Raw genomic sequence first — 14,633 nt, 5'->3', positions numbered from 1 at the left:
TCAACAAGAAAACAGCTGACTTGAGCAACACTATAGAAAAAATTGAGCCTAACAGACACATTCAGAACTTTCCACCCAAACTTTCAAAGTACACTTTCTCCTCAAGCACATAGAATATTCTACAAGATAAATCACATGTTAGATAATAAGTCTTACCAAATTTAGTAAGAATGAAATAATAAGAATCTTTTCTGATTATGTGCTTAGTCACTCAGTCATAACCAACTCTGCGACCCCATGGACTGCAGTCTGCCAGGCTCCTCTGTCCATAGGGATTCTTCAGGCAAGAATACTGGAGTGGGTTGCCATGCCCTCCTCCAGTGGATCTTTCCAACCCAGGGATCGAATCCAGGTCTCCTGTATTGCAGGCAGATTCTTTACCACCTGAGCCACCAGGAAAGCCCAAGAATACTGAAGTAGGTAATCTATACCTTCTCCAGGGGGTCTTCCTGAAATAGGAATTGAACCAGGGTCTCCTGCATTGCAGGTGGATTCTTTACCAGCTGAGCTACCAGAGAAGTCCTTTCAGATTTTAATGGAATGAAATTATAATTAAGTGATGAAGGAAATAGGGAAATTTCACAAACTTGTGGAAAAAACTAACACATCGTGCACAACCATTGGGCAAAAGAAAAAACAAATGAACTTAAAAATACCTAGAGATAAACATAAAAATATAGTTAATTATAACTTATGAGGTATAGCAAAAGCATTACAAAGAGGAAATTTTAGTATTAAAAAGTTATACGATAAAAAAAGAAAGATCTCAAACAATCTTAATTTACAATTTAAGGAAGTTAAAACAATGAATAAAATCCAAAGTTAGCTGAATGGAAGGAATAAAGATTAGTGTCACAATAAGCAAGTGACTTGAAATTTGTTAAAATGTCCATACTGTGCAAAGTGACCCATAGGTTCAATACAATCCACATCAAGATCTTAAACACAATATTTACAGAAATAGAAAAAAAAATTCTGAAATTCATATGGAATCATGAAACACTCCAAATAGCCAAAGCAACCTTGAAGAAGAACAACAATGTGGGAGCATCACAGTTTCTGGCTTCAAATGATATAAAGTCATAGTAACCAAAACAATATGTTACTGGCATACAAGCAAACATATGGTCAAGTGGAGCAAAATAAAGAACCCAAATAAACCCATGCTTTTGTTGTCAACAGATCTTTAATAAAGGTGTCAAGAACAAACATGAGGAAAGGATAGTCTCTTTAATAAATGGTGCTGAGAAAAGTGGTTACCCACATGCAAGAAAATGAAACTGGAAAATGAAACCTTACCCCATATACAAAAATCAATTCAAAAAATGGGTTAATGACTTAAATCAGATTTAAAATCATAAAGTTATAATAAGACAAAATTCCTTAACATTGGTAAGGACAATTTTTTTTTTTTTAACACGATACCAAAAGCACAAGCATTCTTAGGCATTGCCTTTCTCAGGTATTGGAAAGAAAACTGACCGTTTACAGTCTTGTGGCCACTGTTGAGTTTTCCAAATTTGCTGGCATATTGAGTGCAAAAATTTCACAGCATTATCTTTTAGGATTTGAAATAGCTCAACTGGTATTCCATCACCTCCACTAGCTTTGTTCGTAGTGATACTTAAGGCCCACTTGACTTTGTATTACAGGATGTCAAGCTCAACGTAAGTGATCACACCACACCATTGTGGTTATCTGGGTCATGAAGATCTTTTTTTGTATAGCTCTTCTGTGTATTCTTGCCCCCTCTTAATATCTTCTGTTTCTGTTAGGTCCATACCATTTCTGTCTTTTATTGAGCCCATCTTTGCATGCAATGTTCCCTTGGTATCTCTAATTTTCTTGAAGAGATCTCTAGTCTTTCCCATTCTATTGTTTTCTTCTATTTCTTTGCACTGATCACTGAGGAAGGCTTTCTTATCTCTTCTTGCTGTTCTTTGAAACTCTGCATTCAGATGCTTATATCTTTACTTTTCTCCTTTGCTTTTCACTTCTCTTCTTTTCACAGCTATTTGTAAGCCCTCCTCAGACAACCATTTAGCTTTTTTGCATTTCTTTTCCATGGGGATGGTCTTGATCCCTGTCTCCTGTACAATGTCATGAACCTCATTCCATAGTTCATAAGGCACTCAATCTATCAGATCTAGGCCCTTAAATCTTTTCTCACTTCCACTGTATAATCATAAGGGATTTGATTTAGGTCATACCTCAATGGTCTAGTAGTTTTCCCTACTTTCTTCAATTTATGTCTGAATTTGGCAATAAGGAGTTCATGATCTGAGCCACAGTCAGCTCCTGGTCTTGTTTTTGCTGCCTGTATAGAGCTTCTCCATCTTTGGCTGCAAAGAATATAATCAATCTGATTTCAGTGTTGACCATCTGGTGATTTCCATGTGTAGAGTCTTATCTTGTGTTGCTGGAAGAGGGTTATTTGTTATGACCAGTGGATTTTCTTGGCAAAACTCTATTAGTCTTTGCCCTGCTTCATTCTGTATTCCAAGGCCAAATTTGCCTGTTACTCCAGGTGTTTCTTGGCTTCCTACTTTTGCATTCCAGTCCCCTATAATGAAAAGGACATCTTTTTTGGGTGTTAGTTCTAAAAGGTCTTGTAGGTCTTCATAGAACCGTTCAACTTCAGCTTCTTCAGTGTTACTGGTTGGGGCATAGACTTGGATTACTGTGATATTGAATGGTTTGCCTTGGAAACAAACAGAGATCATTCTGTTGTTTTTGAGATTGCATCCAAGTACTGCATTTCAGACTCTTTTGTTAACCATGATGGCTACTCCATTTCTTCTGAGGGATTCCTGCCCGCAGTAGTAGATATAATGGTCATCTGAGTTAAATTCACCCATTCCAGTCCATTTCAGTTTGCTGATTCCTAGAATGTCGACATTCACTCTTGCCATCTCTTATTTGACCACTTCCAATATGCCTTGATTCATGGACCTGACATTCCAGGTTCTTATGCAATATTGCTCTTTACAGCATTGGACCTTGCTTCTATCTCCAGTCACATCCACAGCTGGGTATTCTTTTTGCTTTGGCTCCATCCCTTCATTCTTTCTGGAGTTATTTCTCCACTGATCTCCAGTAGCATATTGGGCACCTACTGACCTGGGGAGTTTCTCTTTCAGTATCCTATCATTTTGCCTTTTCATACTGTTCATGGGGTTCTCAAGGCAAGAATACTGAAGTGGTTTGCCATTCCCTTCTCCAGTGGACCACATTCTGCCAGATCTCTCTACCATGACCCGCCCATCTTGGGTTGCCCCACGGACATGGCTTAGTTTCATTGAGTTAGACAAGGCTGTGGTCCTAGTGTGATTAGATTGACTAGATTTCTGTGAGTATGGTTTCAGTGTGTCTGCCCTCTGATGCCCTCTTGCAACACCTACCATCTTACTTGGGTTTCTCTTACCTTGGGCATGGGGTATCTTTTCACGGCTGCTCCAGCAAAGAGCAGCCACTGCTCCGTACCTTGGATGAGAGGTATCTCCTCACCACTGCCCTTCCTGACCTTCAACGTGGGATAGCTCCTCTAGGCCCTCCTGTGCCCGCACAGCCACGGCTCCTTAGTTTAAATTTCAACTAATGTTATTCTCTTATATTGTTTAGTCACTAAAATGTGTTCAACTCTTTTGTGACCCCATGGACTCTATAGCCCACCAGGCTTTCTGTCCACAGAATTTTCCAGGCAAGAATAATGGAGTGGGTTGCCATTTCTTTCTCCAGGTAATCTTCCTGACCCAGGGATCAAAGCCTTGTCACCTGCTTGGCAGGTGGCTTCTTTACCATTGAACCACCTGGGAAGACCTCTCTTATATTACACTGGTATTGAAGCGACTTAGCAGCAGCAGCAGCAGGGAAATATTACTATTGTACATTTATTTTTGAAACCAACATTTTACAGATATATAGATAGATATATTGATAAATTTATGACTTAATTTCATCTCTGATAGACAATCTATAAAAATTGAACAGATGATAGCTGGTAGATAGGTAGGTAGCCAGGTACATGGAAGGATGAATGGGAGATAAACAAAATACATGTATGATTAGCATTTTAAAGTATGAATATTTGCAAAGATAATGTACTAATATTTTCTCAATAGTATCATTTCAATTGACATTGGGAATAATAGGGAGTTTTGTTTTGTTTTTCAGGGAATGTTCTTGTAAAATTACACGTTAAAAGCCTATCATATACTGGAATGCTATGGCAGTCCAATGGCTCAGACTCTGTGCTTTCACTATCAAGGGCTTGATTTCAGTCTCTGGTCAGGGAGCTAAGATCACATAAGCTGTGCGGTGTGCCTCCTGCAAAACAACAACAACAACAATGAAAAACTGCCTATTAGCCAGGATGGTCATTGTCACAAAGACACTGAAAATAATTCCCTTGTGTTTGGCTTATATGTTCATGCCCTACTCTAGGCATATTTAGATGTTTTTAATAGCATGGCACTTAGCAGCTATTATTAATTGCTTTTAACAAAGGAAACAATGGACAGTGGGGTTTTGTCATACACACACACACACACACACACACAAATTCTAGACGAAATCCTAAAATGTAAAAAAGAGTTGGAAGAAACTTTGGGATCTATTCAGTTCCACAATCTTCTCACAAGGGGGTAAGCAAAGTACCAGTGAGGAGAAAAGAGTTTTCTCAGACCAAACAGCTGATAAGTGTATCAGAGAGGAGCCAACCCCACACCCTCTGAGTCTCAGTTCAAGCTTTTATTTCCTCTGAAGGGCTCTGATTTGGAGTGGAGCACAGAGCTAAAATGAGGGTGAAAATATAAAGTTGCAATTAATTATATTTCATTTATTAACAAATATTATTTATTTACCCATCCCTATCAAAAAGGGACAGTCAATATCACTCTTAAAATTTAGTGATAAAGATGTTTGTCCATGAACTTTAAAAAGGTCTCATATCAAATTACATGAATAGAACATCTGTGAAATTCCTACTCAAAATAAATAAAAAAGCATTATTTTAAAATCCCTTGAAATTTGTGGTAGATTGAAAATATGACCATAATTCTTCACTTTTCCTGATATCCATACCTTTTATAATGTGACTTTGCAGTTACTCACATCAGAGAGAATCGCTTTCCTCTCACTTTGCATGTGCTTTATGACTTCTTTTGGTCACAGAACACATAAAAGTAATGTGCTGCCAGTTCCAATTCTGTGCCACCAATAAGCTTTGTGTACTTCTTCCCTTTCTCTTGAAATCTTACCCAAACACAGACTGACTTAGAGGAGGCTGGGAAAAGATCCACTTCAGCTGACACTATCTCAGGCCAAACAGCTGACCTGGCAACTGACCACACATGCATAAAGATGGTAACTACTTCTGGACCAGATCAATAGAACCATCTTGATGATACACCACCTTATGAGATAAAAGACTGTTTTTTGAAGCCATTAATCTTTGACTATTATTTTCAAAACAACAACTAAGTGATTCTTTTTAACTGATAACAAAGTATTGTTTACATAAAGGCATCAAGATTAGATTATGTGTTACTTATGAGATATGTGAAAGTGCTTTGAAAACAAGTAATATTTGATTTCACAATAAAATGCATTACAAAATGTCACTCCGTTGGAAAGCAAAAATTGGGGCTGAATCACTAGGTTAAAATATTCCTCATCTATTTTTTTTAAAATGACACAGTTTGCTATGTCTATGATTACTTAATAATATAATGGTTTTAAGACTGGATTTTATAATCTCACCCAATTTGGAAATATATTTTGAGGTTTTAAAATGTTTTAAGTTCTTTCATTATTTAAATTACATTATGCATCAAAATCAATGCCAAGAAAATACAAACAAAATTTTTAATTTTAATAACTAACCTTGGTTTAAAAATGACTTTTGCCACAGTCAAAAACAGATGTAGAAAGTAGAATTTTGGCTGCTAGGTATGGGAAGGAGACACTTAAAAATTAGGTAGATCTCATGTGCTGTGTTCTTACATCAATAAAAAAAAAAAAACTGCAAAGAAAGCTTAGTATCAATATGATGAGGTGAAAATTCTGTAGCTTTAAATCATTTGGCATTCACTTACCAAAAATTAATTAACAGTAATAATTACAAATTAGAACGTTTCTTAATTTACATTTATTAGCTAAGTGTAATATTTGCATGTGACCACTAGATAGAGCTAGTATAGTAACCTTCTGAGAGAATAACAGAAGTAAATGAAATATTATACTTCGCAAATCCCTTACAAGTATACAATGGAAGTGACAAATAGATTCAAGGGATTAGATCTGGTAGAAAGAGTGCCTGAAGAACTATGGATGGAGGTTCATGACACTGTACAGGAGGCAGTGATCAAGACCATCCCCAAGAAAAAGGAATGCAAAAAGGCAAAATGGTTGTCTGAGGAGGCCTTACAAACAGCTGAGAAAAGGAAAGAAGCTAAAGGCAAAGGAGAAAAGGAAAGTTATACCCATTTGAATGCAGAGTTCCAAAGAATAGTAAGGAGAGATAAGAAAGCCTTCCTCAGCGATCAATGCAAAGAAATAGGGGAAGACAATAGGAAGGGAAAGTCTAGAGATCTCTTCAAGCAAGCTAGAGATACCAAGGGAACATTTCATGCAAAGATGGGCTCGATAAAGGACAGAAATGGTATGGACCTAACTGAAGCAGAAAATATTAAGAGGTGGCAAGAATACACAGAATTATATAAAAAAAGATCTTCATGACCCAGATAACCACAATGGTGTGATCACACCTAGAACATCCTGGAAAGAGAAGTCAAGTGGGCCTTAGGAAGCATCACCATGAATAAAGCTAGTGGAGGTGGGGAATGCCAGTTGAGCTATTTCAAAACCTAAAAGATTATGCTGGGAAAGTGCTGTACTCTATATGCCAGCAAATTTGGAAAACTCAGCAGTGGCCACAGGACTGGAAAATGTCAGTTTTTATTCCAATCTCAAAGAAAGGCAATACCAAAGAATGCTCAAGCTACCACACAATTGCACTCATCTCACACACTAGCAAAGTAATGCTCAAAATAAAAATTAAAAAAAAAAAAGAAAATGAGAAAAAAAAAATTCTCCCAGTCAGGCTTCAACAATATGTGAACCGTGAACATCCAGATGTTCAAGCTGGATTTACAAAAGGCAGAGAAACCAAAGATAAAATTGCCAACCTCTGTTGGATTATCGAAAAAGCACAAAAGTTCTAGAAAAATATCTACTTCTGTTTTAGTGACTACACGGAGCCCTAACTGTGTGGATCACAACAAACTATGGAAAATTCTTAAAGAGATGGGAAGACCACACCACCTGATCTGCCTCCTGAGAAATCTGTATACAATTCAAGGAGCAACGGTTAGAACTGGACATGGAGCAACAGTTAGAACTGGACATGGAACAACAGACTGGTTCCCAATTGGGAAAGAAGTAGGTCAAGGCTGTATATTGTCACCCTGCTTATTTAACTTATATGCAGAGTACATTATGTAAAATGCCAGGCTGGATGAAGCACAAGCTAGAATCAAGAATGCTGGGAGAAATATCAATAACCTCAGATATGCAGATAACACAACCCTTATGGCAGAAAGTGAAGAAGAACTAAAGAGCCTCTTGATGAACATGAGAGAGGAGAGTAAAAAAGTTGGCTTAAAACTCAACATTCAGAAAACTAAGACCATGGCATCCAGTCCCATCACTTCATGGCAAATAGATTTGAAAATAATGGAAACAGTGAGAGACTTTATATTTTTGGTCTCCAAAATCACTGCAGATGGTGACTGTAGACATGAAATTTAAAGACACTTGCTCCTTGGAAGAAAACCTATGACCTACCTCGACAGCGTATTAAAAAGCAGAGACATTATTTTGCCAACAAATGTCTGTCTAGTCAAAGTTATTGTTTTTCCAGTAGTCATGTATGGATATGAGAGTTGGACTGTAAAGAAAACTGAGTGCCAAAGAACTGATGCTTTTGACCTGTGGTGTTGTAGAAGACTCTAGAGAGTCCCTTGGACAGCAAGTATATCCAACCAGACCATCCTAAAGGAAATCAGTCCTGAATATTCATTTGAAGGACTGATGCTGAAGCTGAAACTCAATAATTTTGGCCACCTGATGTGAAGAGCTGACTCTTTTGAAAAGCCCCTGATGCTGGGAAAGATAGAGTGCAGGAGGAGAAGGGGATGACAGAGGATGAGATGGTTGGATGGCATCACCGACTCAATGGACATGAGTTTGAGTGAACTCTGGGAGTTGGACAGGGAGGCCTGGCGTGCTGTAGACCATGGGGTCACAAAGAGTCAGACATGACTGAGCTACTGAACTGAATACAGTATCATACTTATCATTATGGGGCAAATCAGAGTTGCTTACTTTCAGATAAATATTAAATGTAAAATAAGGAATATACAAAAATAAAAGTTCATACTCATGATGATATACTTAATGCAGAATAAGTTAGACAAACAATAAAACATTTTTATGCTCTCCTTATCAGTAGACAGAGGACTTCCATTATGGAGCCAGCAATAAACAATACAATTGATAAAAACTTGAAGGCAGAGATCATGGTCTAAAACTTCTTTTCTAGCTCCTGTAAACACACATTGTTATCATCATCATCATAAATAAGAAGATAATATGTACTTTGAGGCTCATTCTTAAAGATTGATCATTTATTTTCAAGTTATATTAGTATATTGCTTACAAATACCCAGAAATTAATTTGATCATTATTCAGTGTGATATATGTAGCTTATTACAATTTCAAATTAACTACATTTCTAATATTCAATTTCTTAATCTGTAAAATGATTTTTACATTATGTGATTTAGGAATGAAGTTAAAAGCTATTGTCTTTGCTAGTCAATAAAGCAAGGTTTTCCATATTTTGTTGAAAATCAGAATTACCTCAGAATGTTAAAATGAGTGTCCTAGACCCTCTCTCCTGAGAGTCCTGAGAGTTTTACTTAATTAAGTGGTTGGTTCTAGAAATGTGTATTTTATCAGGTGCTTCTGGTAGTTTTAATGCTAAAGTGCATAAACTGTAATTTCAGTTGTGTAGTTACTAAGCATGTTAACCCTGAACTGAGACAGACCCAAAATCTGAGCTTCGGTTCTAAACTGATAAAATTAAATGATAATCCCTAAAACAAGACGTTGCAAAGATTGAAGCAGCTAGCACATGTAAAAGAGAAACAATGCCTGGGACACAGTAGCAAATCTATAAATGGTGCTCATCATATTCCTTTCCCAGTTAGGTCTACTGTGACTATTCTCCAACAAGATATTCAAGGAAGTATGTGATGATGAAAAGTGAAAAGTGTTATTCGCTCAGTTGTGTCCGACTCTTTGTGACTCTATGGACTATATAGCCCACCAGGCTCCTCTGCCCACGGTATTCTCCAGGCAAGAATACTGGAGTGGGTTACCATACCCTTCTTCAGGGGATCTTCCCAACATAGGGATCGAACCTGGGTCTCCTACATTGCAGGCAGATTCTTTACCGACTGAGCCACCAGGGTGTGTTTTTGTTATGCTTATGCGATCTTATTTTTCCTTGCTATTTATTATATTATGCAGTTCCTGTTAACCCATGCTTACATGAGTAGCATTGTCACTTTGTCTATTGATAATTACATAGAGCCTTGTTCATTTTTTTAAACTCTGTTTAGAAGTAGATTACATCGCCACAAGATATGTCCACCTTGTTTAGCACAAATGTAGTTGTCAAGAAAAATATATATCATGCCTTTTCTCACAAAGAGCTCTTAAATGGGAACTTCAGGACTCTGTCCTGAAGAAAATAAATCAACTGAATATTGTCATCTAGTATTTTAAATTCTTTTCTTGTCATAAGGCTGCTCATAAAATTGTTAATGCATGACCCTCAGCGAAGTCCACTGAACTAAGCTGCTTTTATAGTTATGAATTTACATAATCTTGCTTGCTGGTATTATTCTATTATCTGAAGGAAAATAAGTGATGTTTGGAAAATACACTGAATCCTCTCTCAATAAGTATATTTTCTTTGAAAAGTGATCACTTTGGAAAGATGTACATTGATATAATGTGTTTATATGGATCTTGACTAAAAGAACTGTTCCTCACTGACATTGAAAAACATTGAGTTTAATAAACAATGATAATAAGATGGGATGATAATGTACTTGTCCAAATATTGAGCTGTATATTTAGAAAGGAAACTATTTCAAATGTTTTCATCATATATTTCTCTATCCCCAATCATAATTAAACTTAAAGGAGTTAGAAATAGTATTACTTAACATTAATTGAGCATTTCTTAACTTCTGGGTATTCTCCTAAATGCTCTGTAATTAATTTCACACTTAATCCTCATAAACTGATAAGGTAGACAGTATTATTTTCCTGCCTTTATTGATGAAGGAATTGAGACACAGAGCAGTATAAATAATGGGCCGTGGAGGATTCAAGATTTAAATCCAAGCTAATTCCAGAGGCTCTGCCCCAGAGTCACTTCAGAACTTCCTCTCCCTTCTCATTTTCACAGCCCCATTGCTGTTGAGGCTCTGCTTACCTCAGATCAGATCAGATCAGTCACTCAGTCATGTCTGACTCTTTGCGACCCCATGAATCGCCAGGCCTCCCTGTCCATCACCAACTCCTGGAGTTCACTCAGACTCACGTCCATCGAGTCAGCGATGCCATCCAGCCATCTCATCGTCTGTCGTCCCCTTCTCCTCCTGCCCCCAATCTCTCCCAGCATCAGAGTCTTTTCCAATGAGTCAACTCTTCGCATGAGGTGGCCAAAGTACTGGAGTTTCAGCTTTAGCATCATTCCTTCCAAAGAAATCCCAGGGCTGATCTCCTTCAGAATGGACTGGTTGGATCTCCTTGCAGTCCAAGGGACTCTCGAGAGTCTTCTCCAGCACTACAGTTCAAAAGCATCAATTCTTTGGCGCTCAGCCTTCTTCACAGTCCAACTCTCACATCCATACATGACCACAGGAAAAACCATAGCCTTGACTAGACAGACCTATGTTGGCAAAGTAATGTCTCTGCTTTTCAATATGCTATCTAGGTTGGTCAGAACTTTCCTTCCAAGGAGTAAGCGTCTTTTAATTTCATGGCTGCAGTCACCATCTGTAGTGATTTTGGAGCCCAGAAAAATAAAGTCTGACACTGTTTCCACTGTTTCCCCATCTATTTCCCATGAAGTGGTGGGACCAGATGCCATGATCTTCGTTTTCTGAATGTTGAGCTTTAAGTCAACTTTTTCACTCTCCACTTTCACTTTCATCAAGAGGCTTTTGAGTTACTCTTCACTTTCTGCCCTAAGGGTGGTGTCATCTGCATATCTGAGGTTATTGATATTTCTCCTGGCAATCTTGATTCCAGCTTGTGTTTCTTCCAGTCCAGCGTTTCTCATGATGTACTTTGCATATAAGTTAAATAAACAGGGTGACAATATACAGCCTTGACGAACTCCTTTTCCTATTTGAAACCAGTCTGTTGTTCCATGTCCAGTTCTAACTGTTGCTTCCTGACCTGCATACAAATTTCTCAAGAGGCAGATCAGGTGATCTGGTATTCCTATCTCTTTCAGAATTTTCCACAGTTTATTGTGATCCACACAGTCAAAGGCTTTGGTGTAGTCAATAAAGCAGAAGTACATGTTTTTCTGGAACTCTCTTGCTTTTTCAATGATCCAGTGGATGTTGGCAATTTGATCTCTGGTTCCTCTGCTGTTTCTAAAACCAACTTGAACATCAGGAAGTTCACGGTTCACATATTGCTGAAGCCTGGCTTGAAGAATTTTGAGAATTACTTTACTAGAGTGTGAGATGAGTGAAATTGTGCGGTAGTTTGAGCATTCTTTGGCATTGCCTTTCTTTGGGATTGGAATGAAAACTGACCTTTTCCAGTCCTGTGGCCACTGCTGAGTTTTCCAAATTTGCTGGCATATTGAGTACAGCACTTTCACAGCATCATCTTTCAGGATTTAGAGTAGCTCAACTGGAATTCCATCGCCTCCACTAGCTTTGTTCATAGTGATGCTTTCTACGGCCCACTTGACTTCACATTCCAGGATGTCAGGCTCTAGGTGAGTGATCACACCATTGTGATTATCTAGGTCATGAAGATCTTTTTTGTACAGTTCTTCTGTGTATTCTTGCCATCTCTTATTAATATCTTCTGCTTCTGTTAGGGCCATACCATTTCTGTCCTTTATCGAGCCCATCTTTGCATGAAATGTTCCTTTGGTGTCTCTGATTTTCTTGAAGAGATCCCTAGTCTTTCCCATTCTGTTGTTTTCCTCTATTTGTTTGCATTGATCGCTGAAAAAGGCTTTCTTATCTCTCCTTGCTATTCTTTGGAACTCTGCATTCAGATGTTTATATCTTTCCTTTTCTCCTTTGCTTTTCGCTTCTCTTCTTTTCACAGCTATTTGTAAGGCCTCCCCAGACAGCCATTTTGCTTTTTGCATTTCTTTTCCATGGGGATGGTCTTGATCCTTGTCTCCTGTACAGTGTCATGAACCTCATTCCATAGTTCATCAAGCATTCTATCTATCAGATCTAGGCCCTTAAATCTATTTCTCACTTCCACTGTATAATCACAAGGGATTTGATTTAGGTCATACCTGAATGGTTTAGTGGTTTTCCCTACTTTCTTCAATTTCAGTCTGAATTTGTCAACAAGGAGTTCATGGTCTGAGCCACAGTCAGCTCCTGGTCTTGTTTTTGCTGACTGTATAGAGCTTCTCCACCTTTGGCTGCAAAGAATACAATCAATCTGATTTCGGTGTTGATCATCTGGTGATGTCCACGTATAGAGTCTTCTCTTGTGTTGTTGGAAGAGGGTGTTTGTTATGAGGCTAGGGGCGGTGGCCGGGAGGAGCTACCTCACGCCCCTAAGCCCGAGGCCAAGGGCAGCGGCAGGGAGGAGCAACCCCACATCTAAGGAGCCGTGGCTGAGCGGGCCCAGGAGAGCCTAGAGGAGCTATTCCACATTGAAGGTCAGGAAGGGCAGCGGTGAGGAGATACCCCTTGTCCAAGGTAAGGAGCAGCGGCTGCACTTTGCTGGAGCAGCCGTGAAGAGACACCCCACACCCAAGGTAAGAGAAACCCAAGTAAGACGGTAGGTGTTGCAAGAAGGCATCAGAAGTTAAACACACTGAAACCATACTCACAGAAAACTAGTCAGTCTAATCACACTAGGACCACAGCCTTGTCTAACTCAGTGAAACCAAGCCATGCCTGTGGGGCAACCCAAGATGGGCGGGTCATGGTGGAGAGATCTGACAGAATGTGGTCCACTGGAGAAGGCAATGGCAAACCACTTCAGTATTCTTGCCTTAAGAACCCCATGAACAGTATGAAAAGTCAAAATGATAGGATACTGAAAGAGGAACTCCCCAGTCAGTAGGTGCCCAATATGCTACTGGAGATCAGTGGAGAAATAACTCCAGAAAGAATGAAGGGATGGAGCCAAAGCAAAAAGAATACCAGGCTGTGGATGGGACTGGTGACAGAAGCAAGGTCCAATGCTGTAAAGAGCAATATTGCATAGGAACCTGGAATGTCAGGTCCATGAATCAAGGCAAATTGGAAGTGGTCAAACAGGAGATGGCAAGAGTGAATGTCGACATTCTAGGAATCAGCAAACTGAAATGGACTGGAATCGGTGAATTTAACTCAGATGACCATTATATCTACTACTGTGGGCAGGAATCCCTCAGAAGAAATGGAGTGGCCATCATGGTCAACAAAAGAGTCCGAAATGCAGTAGTTGGATGCAATCTCAAAAACAACAGAATGATCTCTGTTCGTTTCCAAGGCAAACCATTCAATATCACAGTAATCCAAGTCTATGCCCCAACCAGTAACACTGAAGAAGCTGAAGTTGAACAGTTCTATGAAGACCTACAAGACCTTTTAGAACTAACACCCAAAAAAGATGTCCTTTTCATTATAGGGGACTGGAATGCAAAAGTAGGAAGTCAAGAAACACCTGGAGTAACAGGCAAATTTGGCCTTGGAATACGGAATTAAGCATGGCAAAGACTAACAGCATTTTGCCAAGAAAATGCACTGGCTACCTCAAGCAGGTACTTAAAGGGTAAGTAGAGCTCACCAAACACCAATGGAAGTTTGGTTTTAATCTACTTTTCCAATCTACATTCCAGTAATTCAGTTTCATTTAGTTTCATTGCTTCTTTTTCTGCTATGTCTTGAATTTGTCCACGTCTAAAATACTGCTTAACTTCCCTGAATGCTTTTTCTTCTCTCTCTCTCTCTCTTTTTTTTTTTTTTTTTTTGTTTTGACTATGCAGCATGGGATGTGGGATCTTAGTTCCCCTGACCATGGATGGAACCCGTGCCCCCTGCAGTGGAAACACAAAGTCTTAACCACTGGGCCACCAGGGAAGTTCCATACTGCTTTTTGTAATATGCCAATATCATGGTCATCATTCTACATCCCAATCAATCTTCATAGTTTGTAATGTTTTGGTTAGATATGTCTGGTGGAAAGTAACTCTTTTTTCCCTCCTGATCCTGGTAGGAGAAACTTGAGAGCTCAATCTGAGAAAATCTTAAACCTATAGGTAACTAAACTCTAAAACCCTCTCTCCTCC

The sequence above is a fragment of the Bos indicus x Bos taurus genome, chromosome 14, assembly GCF_003369695.1.
Source record: "Bos indicus x Bos taurus breed Angus x Brahman F1 hybrid chromosome 14, Bos_hybrid_MaternalHap_v2.0, whole genome shotgun sequence".
In the NCBI taxonomy this organism is placed as follows: domain Eukaryota; kingdom Metazoa; phylum Chordata; class Mammalia; order Artiodactyla; family Bovidae; genus Bos; species Bos indicus x Bos taurus.
Note: the sequence above shows the minus strand (reverse complement) of the source record.